At 47.5% G+C, this 13,713-nt stretch overlaps 1 protein-coding gene across 25 annotated transcripts in view; it reads right to left on the bottom strand.

The window, feature by feature from the left end:
• Positions 1–13,713, bottom strand: part of MYT1L (myelin transcription factor 1 like) — a 403,856-nt gene that overhangs the window by 267,147 nt on the left and 122,996 nt on the right. For 19 of the 25 annotated variants that reach the window (XM_072771259.1, XM_072771262.1, XM_072771261.1 and 16 more), the window contains one exon: positions 7,195–7,305. The exons of the other annotated variants lie outside the window; for them this stretch is intronic. The gene's annotated coding sequence lies outside the window, so the exon portion shown is untranslated. The remainder of the gene's footprint in view (positions 1–7,194; positions 7,306–13,713) is intronic. 25 annotated transcript variants of the gene reach the window in all.

Below are 13,713 nucleotides of genomic sequence, written 5' to 3'. Positions count from 1 at the left end.
CACACCTGCACATATTTTTCTGAACCATTTGAAAGTGGGCTGCAGACATCAGGACCACTCACACCTAAATCCTCAGCATTCATCCATTAGGGAAAAAGAAAAAAACCACATTTTCCTCCATAACCTAAGTGTAATCTTAACAAAAAAGAAAGTTAACATTGTTTCAGTCACATCATAAAATATACAGTTCCTGTTCACATCTCCTCCCATTACCCGTAACCAGTTCCCTGTGCATCCTCCACCGTCTAAAACGCAACCGAGAGGTCAAGTCGCTGGCCCTTCGTCACCTAGTTTCTCCCACAGCCGCCGCTCTGCCCTCCGTTTGTTCTCATCTAGGGTTATTTCCTGAATGCTATTTTAGAAGATACTTTCTTTTAAAAATTTTAAAACTTTAGACTTTAAATGATAACCGTATTCCCACGTAAGTGCACAAGCAATGATATGGAGTCTGATTTTTAGATTTTGTAAGACACATTTTGGCCGAGAGGATTTTAGGGGAGGAGCTTGGGGGAGCAGGTGAGTCTGTGCTGTCGGGCCCCGGCCCCGATCTGCTCCTCCCCGGGCCGCTCCCGCCCTCCTGCTTCCCGCCGCGGGTCCCCGCCGCCCCCGCCTCCATCCTTCCCCTGCCTGTGTCTCCTTCCTTCCACTTGCATGCTTCAAACATACATGCAAAAGGAACAAACGAGTAAATAAAAAAAAAAAAAGAGGGCGCCCCCAGACCTGCCTGTTCTGTCTAGTGACTACTCCCATAAACATTTCTATTAGCTTCTGGTCTACCCTTCTAGAATTTTATGCAAATACAAGCAAATATATGTATGTGTGTTCATATTTCTGCTGCTTTTCTGCATCTTGCTTTTTTCTCTAACAAAGTATCCTTGAAATCTTCCTCCATCAGTTCATGGAGCGCTTCTTCATCTCTACACAGCTGCATGGAGAGTGAAGGCACTTTGATTTGAAAAGCAGAAAGCACAGCACAGATGTAAATCAGATTACTTCTGCCTTAATCTTTATGACGAAGCAAGTGTGTCTTGGTTCTTTATGAATAATAACAGCAGTAACTATAATTTAAAGGGCTTGAGCCGTGCGCTGGCCTGGGCTCTGCGTGCTACGTGCATTGTTCTACGGCATCAGCGACGACCCGGTGAAGCGGGAGACGGTCCACCTATTTCACAGGTGAAATCACTGAGGTTCTGGGAGTCGGAGTGGATGACCTCTCCGTGCTGTCAGGGCCGTGTTACGTGTGTGCAGTCACACCTCCCAGCGGTGGCACACCACACACACTTGTCTCCTTGGCTTGCACACACCCCTGCGCCTTCATCTCACCCAGTCCTGCCCTGGCTGAGACCCTCCACGGCCCTGGACTCTCACCAGTCCCCTTCTACCCAGCTCCTGAACCTGCCCTGCACCCTGCATACGTCATCACCAGGGGCAGGTCAGCTCACGTCTCCCCTCCCTTAAACTCACTTGCAATCCCCACCGTCCGCAGCACTTAGCCCGAACTCACAGAGCCCACACCCTTCCCTGCTCCCAGGCCCAGACTCTGGGTCTCCGGAGGCTGGTACCAAGTCTAAAGTATCCATGCATCTTGGACAGGTGGGAAAGCGCTCTGAGCATGGCCCAGGGCTTAGTCCTGCAGCACCCTACCCGCCTTCTCCAGGAATATCTACATTCACCCACTTTGGAGCCTGTGTTCTGTGTGTATGGATGTCTTCCATTTTATTATTTTACACATACCACTTTCATAGCTCTTCTCACAGCATGCAGTTAATTTTTCTTTATTTGGTTTATGTGCACCCCTGCCCATTAAATGGTTAAACATAAACAACTTGCTGGCAGAGTTCCATAATTCCATTTCTCGTGTCTGTAATGCCTGGCATGTAGTTGCCTCAAAAATGTGTTGCATAAATACACAAAATCACACGTTTATGTGACTGAATTTAGAGCCAGCAATTGAACAATTCATTTTATTAAAAAAAAAAAAAAACCAACAACCCAGGCATCTATTTCCTTTAAATACCAGTTAGCCCTCCTCCCTCCACTCATCCCTGTAAGAAACACAGCACCAGAAGTGCCCAAGACAGCAGGTGGCCTCAGCTTAGTGCACCAGTGTCTGCAGATTTAAGAGTGGGCACTTTGCGGGTGGTGTGGGGCCAGGCGAAGAAAGGTGGAGACTGACCCCTGGTGAGGCTCCCCAACTGACTGGGGGTTTGGTGGGAAAGGCCAAAGGTGGGGCCTGGGCGGGCACACTGTGTTTCATTTAAAGTAGGACTACAGGGACGCCTGGGTGGCTCAGCAGTTGAGCATCTGCCTTCAGCTCAGGCCACGATCCCAGGTCTGGGGATCAAGTCCCACGTTGGGCTCCCTGCGAGGAGCCTGCTTCTCCTTCTGTCTATGTCTCTGCCTCTCTCTCTCTCTCACTCTCTCTCTGAGTCTCTCATAAATGAATAAATGAAATCTTTAAAAAAAATAAAATAAAATAAAGTAGGACTACAGGCACACGCCAGGAAGGGAGGTGGGAAATAATGACCCAGGGCAACAAGGAAGTTGTCCTGCCAGCTTTGACGCCCCCAGTAAAAAAAGTATGCATGCGTGTGTGTGTATATGAATGTCAGTGTACACATGCATGTGTGTCTGTGTCTATGGGTGCACATCTATGTGTGTATATGTGTAAGCATGTGCCTATGCCTATACCTATGCATTTTAATGTGTGTATATATGTATATGCCTATGTGCATGTGTATATTTGTATATATGTGTGCATGTGTATGTGTACATGCATGTGTGTAAAGATGCACACGTACGTATATGTGTATATGCATATCCATATGTATGTGTACATGTGTCATGTATAGATAAGTTGGTGTGTGCATGTGTGTATGTGCATATACACATGCATGTGGGTATATGTGCATATGCTGTGTGCATATATACATGTGTGTATGCACGGGTGTACATCTATATACATGCATATGTGTGCCTATATGTGTGTGCACATGTGCATATGCACATGTGTGTATATGTCAATGTGTGTTTGTATATATTTCATACCTCTCTTACACAAATGTCGGGACACAATACAGAGAGTCCATAGCCTACTTTTCACGCCTAACACCATGTACGAGCAGCCATTCCACATCAGCTCTCTCTGTGTCACAAACATGCTAACAAGCCTTTACACAGCATGGTGACCCACGCATTCGCTGGTGGGGACCAATGTCAGGAGCTCGACACTCACAGCCGGCACTGTCCTAAGATCTGGGAATAGGCTCAAGACGCTTCTCCATATCAGGACACCCACGCCCTCAGAACGCCGAGCTGTCATCAAAAACTATGGATGCACGATGCCCAGGTGGAGGGGACGTCCCTGAGCGTGCTGTACCTCACATGTGATGTTGCTGGACTGTCCATGAATCGGCCGCCTGCCAGCTGCGCTCCTGTTCCTAAGAGCTTCTCCCAAGAAATCAGGGAGCCTGGGTCCAACTCAACCCTTTCTAGTGCTGACCCCCAGGCCCCAGAACCAGGGGACTCACAATCTGGAAGGGAATCGAGCACCTCCGTCTAAAATTTAAAGGTAGCCACTGCTCATTTCAAAAGCAGCACAGATCCTTGACATAATAGCCTAGCTTCTGTGACAAGGACTAAGTTGAGCGCTTTATATACTTCACACCTCATTCAACCCTGATAATGCTCCCATGAAGAAGAAACTGTATTATGCCCATTTTACTGATGGGAAGACTGAGGCTCAGATTCCAGCAGCTAAGTGCCTTCTCCAAAGTTGCAGAGTTCGTGTGGTAGAATTAGGATTTGTTCCCCGGTCTGCTCGCCTCCAACCTTTTAACCCACAATTCTGCCCCACATGGATGACATGCGGGACTACAGATCTCTCCTTTCTCAACTACTTAGGGCAACCTGGCTGTACCACGTCCGTGACTTGTGTTTCTACCAATTCCTACCACGCGTTCTCTCCTGTTCTGGTCTATTCTGAAATAATCTATTAATGGTCACAGTGCTGCTTTAGAGCAACACGCATTCTAGCAAATCCTTTCACTGGAAAATACCAGTTAATGTTCTGCATTTTAACTGAGTGATTTATACCACTAATTCAACATCCCAAATAAGATAAGTTTGAGACACACATAAAATAGCCCTTTAAAAAATAATCTATGGCATCATTAAAGTCTTCCTCAAGATTAATCCCTTTATCGAGCTTCTGATGCAAAATCTATTGCGATTTAAAATAATTCTCTTTTGTTTCGGTATTTTACTTCCCATGTTCTCTGTATTTTTGTTGTGGGGTTACAGCGTGCTTGGGAAAACCGACTGGCTGGATCTCATTTTACCAAGCTGCGTGCTGTTGACCCGCCCCGTAGCCGGGGCCTGCACGGCGGCGTTGCCTGTGCATGACGCACACAACATCAGCATCACTGAGCACCTGGTGGCTTATCATGCTTCTGCTGTTGGGCTTTGACACGTAATTTCCCCGTGTGTCCACGTGCGGCAATACCTGCGGGAACTGGTTTTACTTTGACTTTACATCCATACGGTTTCCGGGATGATTTAGAGATATTTTCTGGCCGGCAGGTTGATGTAGGTCTGAAAGTACTAGAAGCTCTTTCTCCTCCCCAAACCTTGCGGGCTGCTTGCGTTCCTCCCTGACTTCTACGGAGGGAACACCTGTGGGCTTTGGCCTTCCTGCAGCTCCTGCCCCAGCTCCGTCCTGACTGCTCGGCCGGCACAGCAGCGGCGGGCCCGTCTGGGGAGCCACATGCCGGCAGGCAGTAGCTTTAGACGCTGTTGTGTGAGTTTGCAAGTAATACAATTTGAAAAGAGACCAAGAGTTATATTCTATTTTCTATTTTCCAAAATTGACCGTGGTTATTTAGGACATCTGAACTTAGATATTTACTATGAATTGGGAAACTACCATTTGTTCGAGGGCCGAATCCACTTGCTGATGCTTTTATCAATAAAGTTTTATTGGGACGCCCATCTGTCCACCTACGGTCCGTGGCTGCTGTCCCACAGCAGAAGGAGTGTTGTACGGGCTTCAGGCACCACCAGGCCCACGACACCTAATATATTTACTATCTGGACCTTTACAGAAAACGTTTGTGACCTCGATCCATGCAATATAATCACTTACACACTTTCATTATATGGATGGCCATGTGAAGATGTAAACTTTGTTCCTGGAAGCAACTGTTCAAACACATTAGCATTCCCATTTTGGAAGGCTACACTGCTTATTTCAATCCACCGCTTTATTTCCTCACCCAGGGTCTAAAGTATTTATGACATGCACACAGCAAACATATACTGATCATCCCCTCAGGACCAAACGTGAATCTTTAAGAACAAGAGAACAGATAAGAAATATCCAGGAATCACAGAGGATGCATGTACACATCACTGAGCCTTGCAGAGCTATTCGGTGTTGATGTCATGGGTGTTATCACCAAAGCTCTGCAGGTGAGAGATGTTCATATTTCGTGAAGACTGAACGAAATTCCCTACGTGCAATGCTCCGCGATGAATCACACAAGTACTGGCTGTGCTCTAGGTGTTATTACTGCCACCTGATCGGTCTGGTGGCCCGTGGGGATCATCAGGGGCCTGCCTCACTCCCCTGACACCTGGGGACCAGGCAACCCCAGGGCCTGCGTGGGTGCTGGCGACAGACCTGAGAAGAGGGCAGATGGGCTGGTGAGCGAGAGTCAGAATGGGAGATCAGGGCAGCGGGACCTCGGGGCCTCCCTATCTTCCCTGAAGGAGCTCAACTACCCTCCTTGTCAACATCAGCTGCTACCCTTCCACTGAGAAGCATATTCAAGGCCTGGTCTGTTGGGTGTGAACACGGGTTTCTCTTCGAAAACGAATTCATTTTTGTTTCCTTTCGCTAATTCATGGTGAGATTTGTATTTGAACGCTTCAGAGGATGTCGCATTGATAACCATCATTGAAACATGAACATTTAACTCCAAGCCAGAAATGCCAGTTTCCAGTGAATCCACATCTAGAAATTAGGCCCACATAAAATATTCCATTAAACATTCCTTAACTTATGACTAAAACTCCATGGGATTTGACAAAACGAAATAGTCTGTATCGGAGATGCATCTACAACCCAGAAACTTGAACTGACTTGAAAGTCAAGTGGGACTTTAACACTCAAGGCGAATTGGTTTTTAACAACTCCAGGGAAATGATGATTAGACATAGTGTCTTTCCAAAACCAAACTGATGGGTGCAATGGGTTCCTCACGGACAGGGAACAGGGTAGAGCTTAGAAGACAATTGGAACAACTGTGACCTGTTAGGCCAGGTCATAAAGCCCATAAAGACGGCAGCCCCCGCAGGGCTGCAGCACGTGGGAGCAACACCAGCCCCAATTTCCACGTTGGGGTAAGTACTTCTGTCATCAGATGGGCAGATGGGTGGTCAGTAGAAGACGAATTACTATCTCACAGCGAACCTTAAAAGGCACACCAGGGCTTCCCTCATAGGGCGCCCTAGGAGATTGCCGTCCCACCAGAGTCTTCTTATGTTTCTCCACCAAAGTAATGTGTGTGAGATGGACTCCCGAGTGTGGGCACGGAGACGATAACACCAGAACTTTTGACGTCAGTTCCTTGTACACATTCAGAAGCCAGGACTTCACAGACGTGAGATGTCCCTCCCATCACTATCCTGTCAACCTCCAACTTATGAGATTCCCTAAAAAACCATGTGCGGCCCGGGCAGCAATCGCTGCCTCTGCGCCGACCCCGACCCCCAACTTTCCAAACCATAATCCATCATCTTCACAACACACTTCTGCAGCAAGTGTGGATTTTCTGGCAATGATTCAACATGAAGCGCTCCCATCTGAGGGTCCCAGCATCACCTCCTCCCCCCCAGCAACCCCCAGGACACCTCACGGTGCCCAGAAGGAGGCACTGCCGGTCCCACTCGATACAGTTGTAGTGGCGGGATCAGCACACGCATCATCTAACTGCAAGTGGCTCTTTTCAGCATGAATTGTCTGCTGGGGGGTGATGCACCACAAAACTTTTAACTGCCTCCCCCCCCGACCCCCCGACCCCAGACGCCAGGAAACACCGGGAAGCTGGGGAGAGTAGTGATCTGGAGCAGCCAATGGAGAGGACCCAGGGCACAGGGCCCCCATCCACGTCCCCAGAGCGGTCGCGGCGGTACCTGCACTAGGTTGCCCGGGGTGCTCCTTGGATCCAATCTGCTCCCTCAGTAGGTCAGAGTTGGAGATGGCCGTTCAACGTGACTTCACCAATTCTCCCTTGGGTTCATTTTCTGAGGACAGAACAACAACAGGGCGGGATCACTAACTGGAGAGGAGGGGCTGACGGGCGCTCACTCCTTTGTGCGGCTGCACATGTGAGGGAGCTCCAGTTAAAGTACACAACTGCTGGCGAGGACGTGTGTAAAGGATGCGACCGGGAAGCTCTGATAGGCAAGGGCACGGCGGGCAAGCAGGAGGTGCTTTTAAACATTTAGTTAAGTCACTTCGAAACCCAAGATTGTCAACATTTTAAATACGTGTCTAGGTTTGAAGGTAAAACTAAGCGCACTTCATACTTAGATTGACCGCTTACCCGCCAGTTTCTAAGAGTATTGCCTTTTTAACACTCGGGTGCAATTAGGAAACAACTTAATAAGTGAGAAATATTTTAGAAGTGTAACTATTTCTTGGAAATAATGTTGATTTCACTCCTAACAGAACACAGCCCTGTTGATGACGAGGGTTTTTCTAGATGTCAACTCAGTTTTATTTCAGGGGAAGAATAACAAAAGACATTATCTTCATTAATGCAAATTTTGAATTTATTAACTCCCCATCCGGATTTTCTGCAATGTCGTCTCAGGATTAGGAATTATTGACTATTCTAATTGGAAAAGAAACTATCCAGATCGTTTCAAACTGTACTGCCAAAGAGAGAATTTATTTTTATTTATTTATTTATTTATTTATTTATTTATTTATTTATTTATAAAAAGAAGGACACAGAATATCAGAAAGTGGAGAGAGCGAGGTGTCTCAGTTTTAAAGCTATTGTTTCTGGTGCAAACCTCCAAATTCAGAGAAGCTCATTAAATCGAGTCTATGGCAATAACAGAGAAGTGTTAATGGGCAGCAGTGAAGTGTGTCAGGCAAATGAAGAGACCCCGAGGGCTCCGCGCTGTTTACCATCAGCTACATTCTGCAGCATTACCATAAATCCTCTAAAAGATACTGTACTTCATTCCTGCGGGTTACCTCACAATGAAGGAGGCGTTCAGCATGCTCGGCAAGTGGGATTTGAAATAAGGAAACACGCGATTTCCTAGGAAATGCACGGGCAGCCTGTAAACTGCAGCCATAACGCATGTTATCATTTTCCCTAATAAGAATTTACCAAAACAAACACATAAAGAATAATTTGAAGAATAGGCACATGGAGCTAGAAAGGTTTTTAAGTTAGCCAGAAAAAAAAAAATCAAGGTTGAAAAATAAAAATTAAAAAATGAGAGTTAGTGTATTTTTCGGTGTATCGAACTCAAGAATTATTAGTTCGGAGTTCTTTTGTAACATTTTAGAATGTTTTAAGCTTTTAATACAAATTATGGCTTGTGGTTTTCACTCATAGCAGCTCGTGGCCATCTCTACTGGAAAATCTTGGAGGAGAACAGTGTGTTTTATGGTCTCCTGACTGCCAATCCTCAGCACACACACACACACACACACACACACACACACACACAGACATGCACGCTCACACACATGCCCACATGCATGCACCCACATGTGCACATAATGCAAATGCAGGAAATTCTTCTCAACACAAACTGTTCTCTCACGTGCAGTATGGTTTGCAAAGTTAACTGTTACTAGGACTGAGCACGTGTCCCCAAACCTCCTCGCACCAGACGTAACACCTTCAGACCGTCTGGGACCAACGCCCGTGCCCCCTGTGTCCTCTGCCCCGCGCTCTGGTCACTAGCGCTCAGCGTTCAGACCCCCAGCCTCTCAGGGCGATGGCGTGCGCGCGGGCACTCAGCAGCGGGACCCTGATGGAGACAACCGCATGCTCAGTGGACGTCGCGACCCAGCCTCCGCTATGTTCTTAAAACCCACGCCTGCTCTTCCCACCAGATGCTACCTAGAAGCTTGATATTATTGGTTTTGAAATCATAATAAAATGGTTTAAAAATTTAATATTATTTCCATGAAATATTAGTGAGCATGTGGATTGTCATGCTTGTGTACTATTTCTGGATGAGCAAAAGCCATCTCAGTTAATATTGGTGTGAGGATTTGGGGGTCGTTGAACCTCTCTGAATTCAGGTTCTCGCCCAGACGATGATAGGAACTGGGATAAAAATGAAAAGTATTTCCTTTAACTCCCCAAACCCTAGACACCTGCTGCCACCCTGCCTTGCTATGGCACTCGATATAAATTCCTGGCCGGTGAACCTTTTGCACAAGAAGCACGCTATTCCTGTTTTGCGTATTCCCTAAGTTTCTTCGTAGAGGGGCACATGGTCTACGCCTTTGAATGTCAGCTAAGTGGCAGCATGAATCGCCCTACAAATGCCCCTCTGCCTGGAAGTGCTTCTGCTGCAGGAGGCCCCAACCACAGGGGGCCCGTGGGCTCTGACCTCTTGCCCAGGTGCACCTGCCCTCCCCCACAACCTCCCCAGCAGGGGCCAGTCCCTCGGGTTTGGGTGTCCTGTCCCTGCGTCACTGCTTTCCTGAGGCTTCTTAATGTCACAGAGACCTTCCGATTAACTCAACTGTGTGTAACTGATACAGGCAGGTGTCTCTTTGGCAATCTGAGTCACTGTTACGGGATTCTCTACCAGAGGAAATGTCTCTTGCCTTTTTTTCCTCCCTAAAAGTTCTATATGAGATTGGTTAAAAAATGAGGGACATGTTTTGACAGTGCTCCGGCTCAGACTTACAACACTGAACAATAGGAACCAGACAATGCCTCATAAGGCAGTCAGAGGTAGATCTTCGCGTAAGCAGACGCAGAGGCTCAGGTGAGTCTCCAGAAATGAATCCAAAGGCCCACGATCTGGTTTTGTTTGTTCTCCTGGATTCGTGCTCAATACCCTCTGAACGCGTAAACCTGATGTCCCCGAAAGGTCTTCCGTGTACTTGAGCGTGAGGAGAGCAGCGCGCTGTAGTGGCCGGAGGCGAGTGTGGGCCTGGCCCGGCGGACCCTCCCTGCGGCTGCCCGGGGACCTGGCGCCCTCCTGCTCGGGGGCTGCCTCGTCGGCACCTGTTCACAGACTGAGATCCCACCACCCAGGGGCGGCCTTGAGATGAACACACTGCCTGGACCTAGTAGGCTCTCCATCGATCCTTCCTGCTTGGACAGAGGACTGTTTGCCTCTGTGCCAAATCCAAGATATTTTAGTAAATCCATTCCCCTGCTTGTATCCTTGGTCTTAGAATATGCTCAGCTTCTAGCTGGCTATGCAATTTAGAACATGTCCACTCTTCAGCTTTTCAGAGAAAAACAAGAGATCACGGTCAGAAGACAAAGATGGTGAGGAAGGTAAGGCAAGAGCACATGGCCGAGTCAGTGCGTGGACCAGGGTCTCTCCGGATGAAATGATAGGACATCAGAAGAAATCCTCCTCCTCTTCATTTTTAAATACTGATGCACTTCTTCATCTAAACCATTGCATATTTGCCCCAAACCTCCAACACTTTGAGCGTTGCCAGTGTTGAGTGTTGAGAAGTAAGAAGGTCCCGCTCTACCTCGTGCACAACCTTAGTATCTCCTGTTGATCCTCCATGCAATGCACCCCGCGGAATATGGCCCCCATGGAATCCTCTTGGCGCAGGACCACTGATTCCAGCACATGAACAAGCGACACAGGAGGATTTCACTAAATGCAGTTTGTAATTTAGATGCAAGACATCGCGTGCATGGTCTGTCTCCAGCCATCTCCTGATTACCAGCCCTTCCCGTGCTTACCCCCATATCTGAAGTCACCACCTCACTGGTTCTCAAAACTAACACTGCAAGGGAAACTGCTTTCCCACTGTGGGCTTTTAGCGAGAGCTGTGGGGCCCTGGCGCCGAGGACAGGTTACTGGCGGGTACACCTGTCTGCGGCTGTGGTGACAGGCAGAGAGCAGGACTCACACAGGCTTGCGCGGCAGTGACGGGAACACCTTGTCCTGTGGAATTTGCAGTGTGTGTGACAGTCTAAGACGTGAGTACCCTAGCCTGACAAGTACAGCTCCCAGTAGCCGCCAAACACGGCTCAGTCACATCTGTACACAGACACGTGTGTAACCGTTCAATGCAGTATTGCATATAATTAAAAACAGAAAACTCTCTATGGTGGTCTGGTTAGAGTATGACACATAAACGATCTAGGATTGGTCTGTGTGGTTGACAGGGCCAGCGAGATGCAGAGCAGAGTGGGAACAGGACGGTACAGGGCAGCATGTGCAGTGACCCCACCTGTGCACACCTGTGCCAACCAGTGACCTGATGCTATGCTTCACATTGACAGGTGCACACATATCAATGTGCTGAAGAACATTTGGAATGGGTACGTACCCATCGCTGACAGGGATCATCCTGGGAAAGAAGTGGAATTTTTGAGGACTAAGAAAGATTTTCACTTTTTATCTAACATGCTTCTAGTTGTTTAATAGTTTATTGCAAAGCAAACTCATGCAACGTTCATGTAACCAAAAAAAAAAAGCCTAAAAATATAATTTCTTATATCTATTGCTATTTTCAAAAGTTACGTATCAATTACTATAAAGAATGATTAATAAATTCAAGTTAGAAAACTATACTTCCAAGGTCACATAATCATTACACGCAACTTGAACTCCCCCCAGAACAAACCATTCGCTGTTTCCCACTGTATTTGTAACTGGTTCTGGGATCTGCTGACTGTTTACACACCAACAAACAATGCTACAAGAAAATCACATTTAGGCCCAATTAGATCATTCAAGCTCATTAAAAAAATTCTTCCAAATTAAGCAAAATGATATAGAAAAGCAATTAAAGATGGAGGCAATTAAAAACAAAGGCCAGTCAGTGCTACATCAGGGAGGAGGGGGCTGCTTCTGACACCAGCCGCCCCCCCTGCGCCCCCAGCCGCCCCCCAGGGCCATCCACCAGCAGCTCTCTACCTGGGCCGGTCAGCTGAGCCTGCGGCCACGGGTGCAGAATGAAAACGTGTCACTGAGGACACAGCCCCAGCAACAAACGCAGCGAGCTCCAACAGCTTTTGGAGTCAGCGGACATTAGAACCGGAAGTAACTTAATGACTGTTCAGCTGAGTCCAAACCCTCCCCTTTTAGAGTCGGGTGCTGACATCTGGAAAAGCTCAATGACCTGCCCAGTTTTCGTGCAAAGTAAGAGCAGATCCAGAGCAAGGTCTCAGGTGGACTGCTCTCAGCACTCTTCCCCAACTGCAGGAGAGATGTTCTAGAGACATCCGAGACTTAATTTTGGTTCCTTTTATAAATGATCGCAAGCCTGGGTTGTCCGAGCACATGGATGGATAACCTTAAATGCGGCGTCGAAGGGCGAAGATCAGCCTCAGCCATGGAGCAGTATTTTGGGTTCTGCAATTCACAAATGCACATCCCGTAGGTTCGTGGATTTGGCACATGGGCAGCTATAGGATTTGGCACCAGAAGTGCTGACCTCCATCTACTGGGGCTTTCAGGCTTATTTTATTTGCCCTCCCACCCCCACCCCATGAAACAAGTGACTCTTACAGAAATCAAAGCTTTCCAAGAGACAACGCCCAAATAAACCCCAATCAGAGGAGCAGAGACATCCCCTGCCATCCTCCTTGGCTCAGGTCCTAATGACCCCTTGGATGAGTCCACTTCCCCACCTGCTTCTCTAACCCTGTTCCCCCCTCCCCACCCAGTAAGCGGAATCTTCAGACTCTTGCTTCTATAATGCCACACCTCTGCTCAATAATAAGTCAATTCAATAATAACAAGTTACTATTATTAGCATTACGCATGTACCACGATGTAAAGTTAAAAGAGTTTCACATACTAACTTGTAAATTATGCCCATTACAGGTGAGAAAACTGAGCTTCAGAGGCACTGGGTCAGCGCATAAGAGGCATTGCTGGAAATGCAAACCTTCGCCTTGCCCCGGCCTCTGGGTCTGTGGGGCTGGTTAAAACTGTTGAGTCTTGAGTCTCACTACCACCCCTGGGACCTTCCATCTAAGACATTTTCTCAGTGTCCCCAGAATACAGAGGCTACCTTCTCACTTGTGTTCATACTACCTTTCCTCCTATTTAAATATCAAAGCTGTCCCAACCCTCTTACCAAATCCTGCCATTTATCTATTCAGAGACTTCCCAGATCTCTCCAGTTCCCGTTGGGCCACCCCCTCTGAATCAGAGCAGGGCCACCCTGCAGCCTCGTGGGTCACAGGCCATGAGCATCCCTGGTGTGCACATTTCACTTCCCTTCCCTTTGCTGCTGCTGTTGTTGCTGTTATAAAAAGTGGTAAACGTCTTGAAGGCAGGGTTGGTATCTGCTTGTCTTTATTATCACCAGAGGCCAGGAGAGAGGGGATTCCTTGAGGGAATGGATTTTAATAACATGTTTATGGAAGATGCTTACTGGCCTGTGGATTCCTCATGGTACCCAGCACTGTACCCACATTATTAGGGACTGATCATCTGGAAACATATAAGCCATCT

Source organism: Canis lupus, chromosome 12 (genome assembly GCF_048164855.1).
Source record: "Canis lupus baileyi chromosome 12, mCanLup2.hap1, whole genome shotgun sequence".
Lineage (NCBI taxonomy): Eukaryota > Metazoa > Chordata > Mammalia > Carnivora > Canidae > Canis > Canis lupus.
Note: the sequence above shows the minus strand (reverse complement) of the source record. Positions and strands in the feature narration are given on the sequence as shown.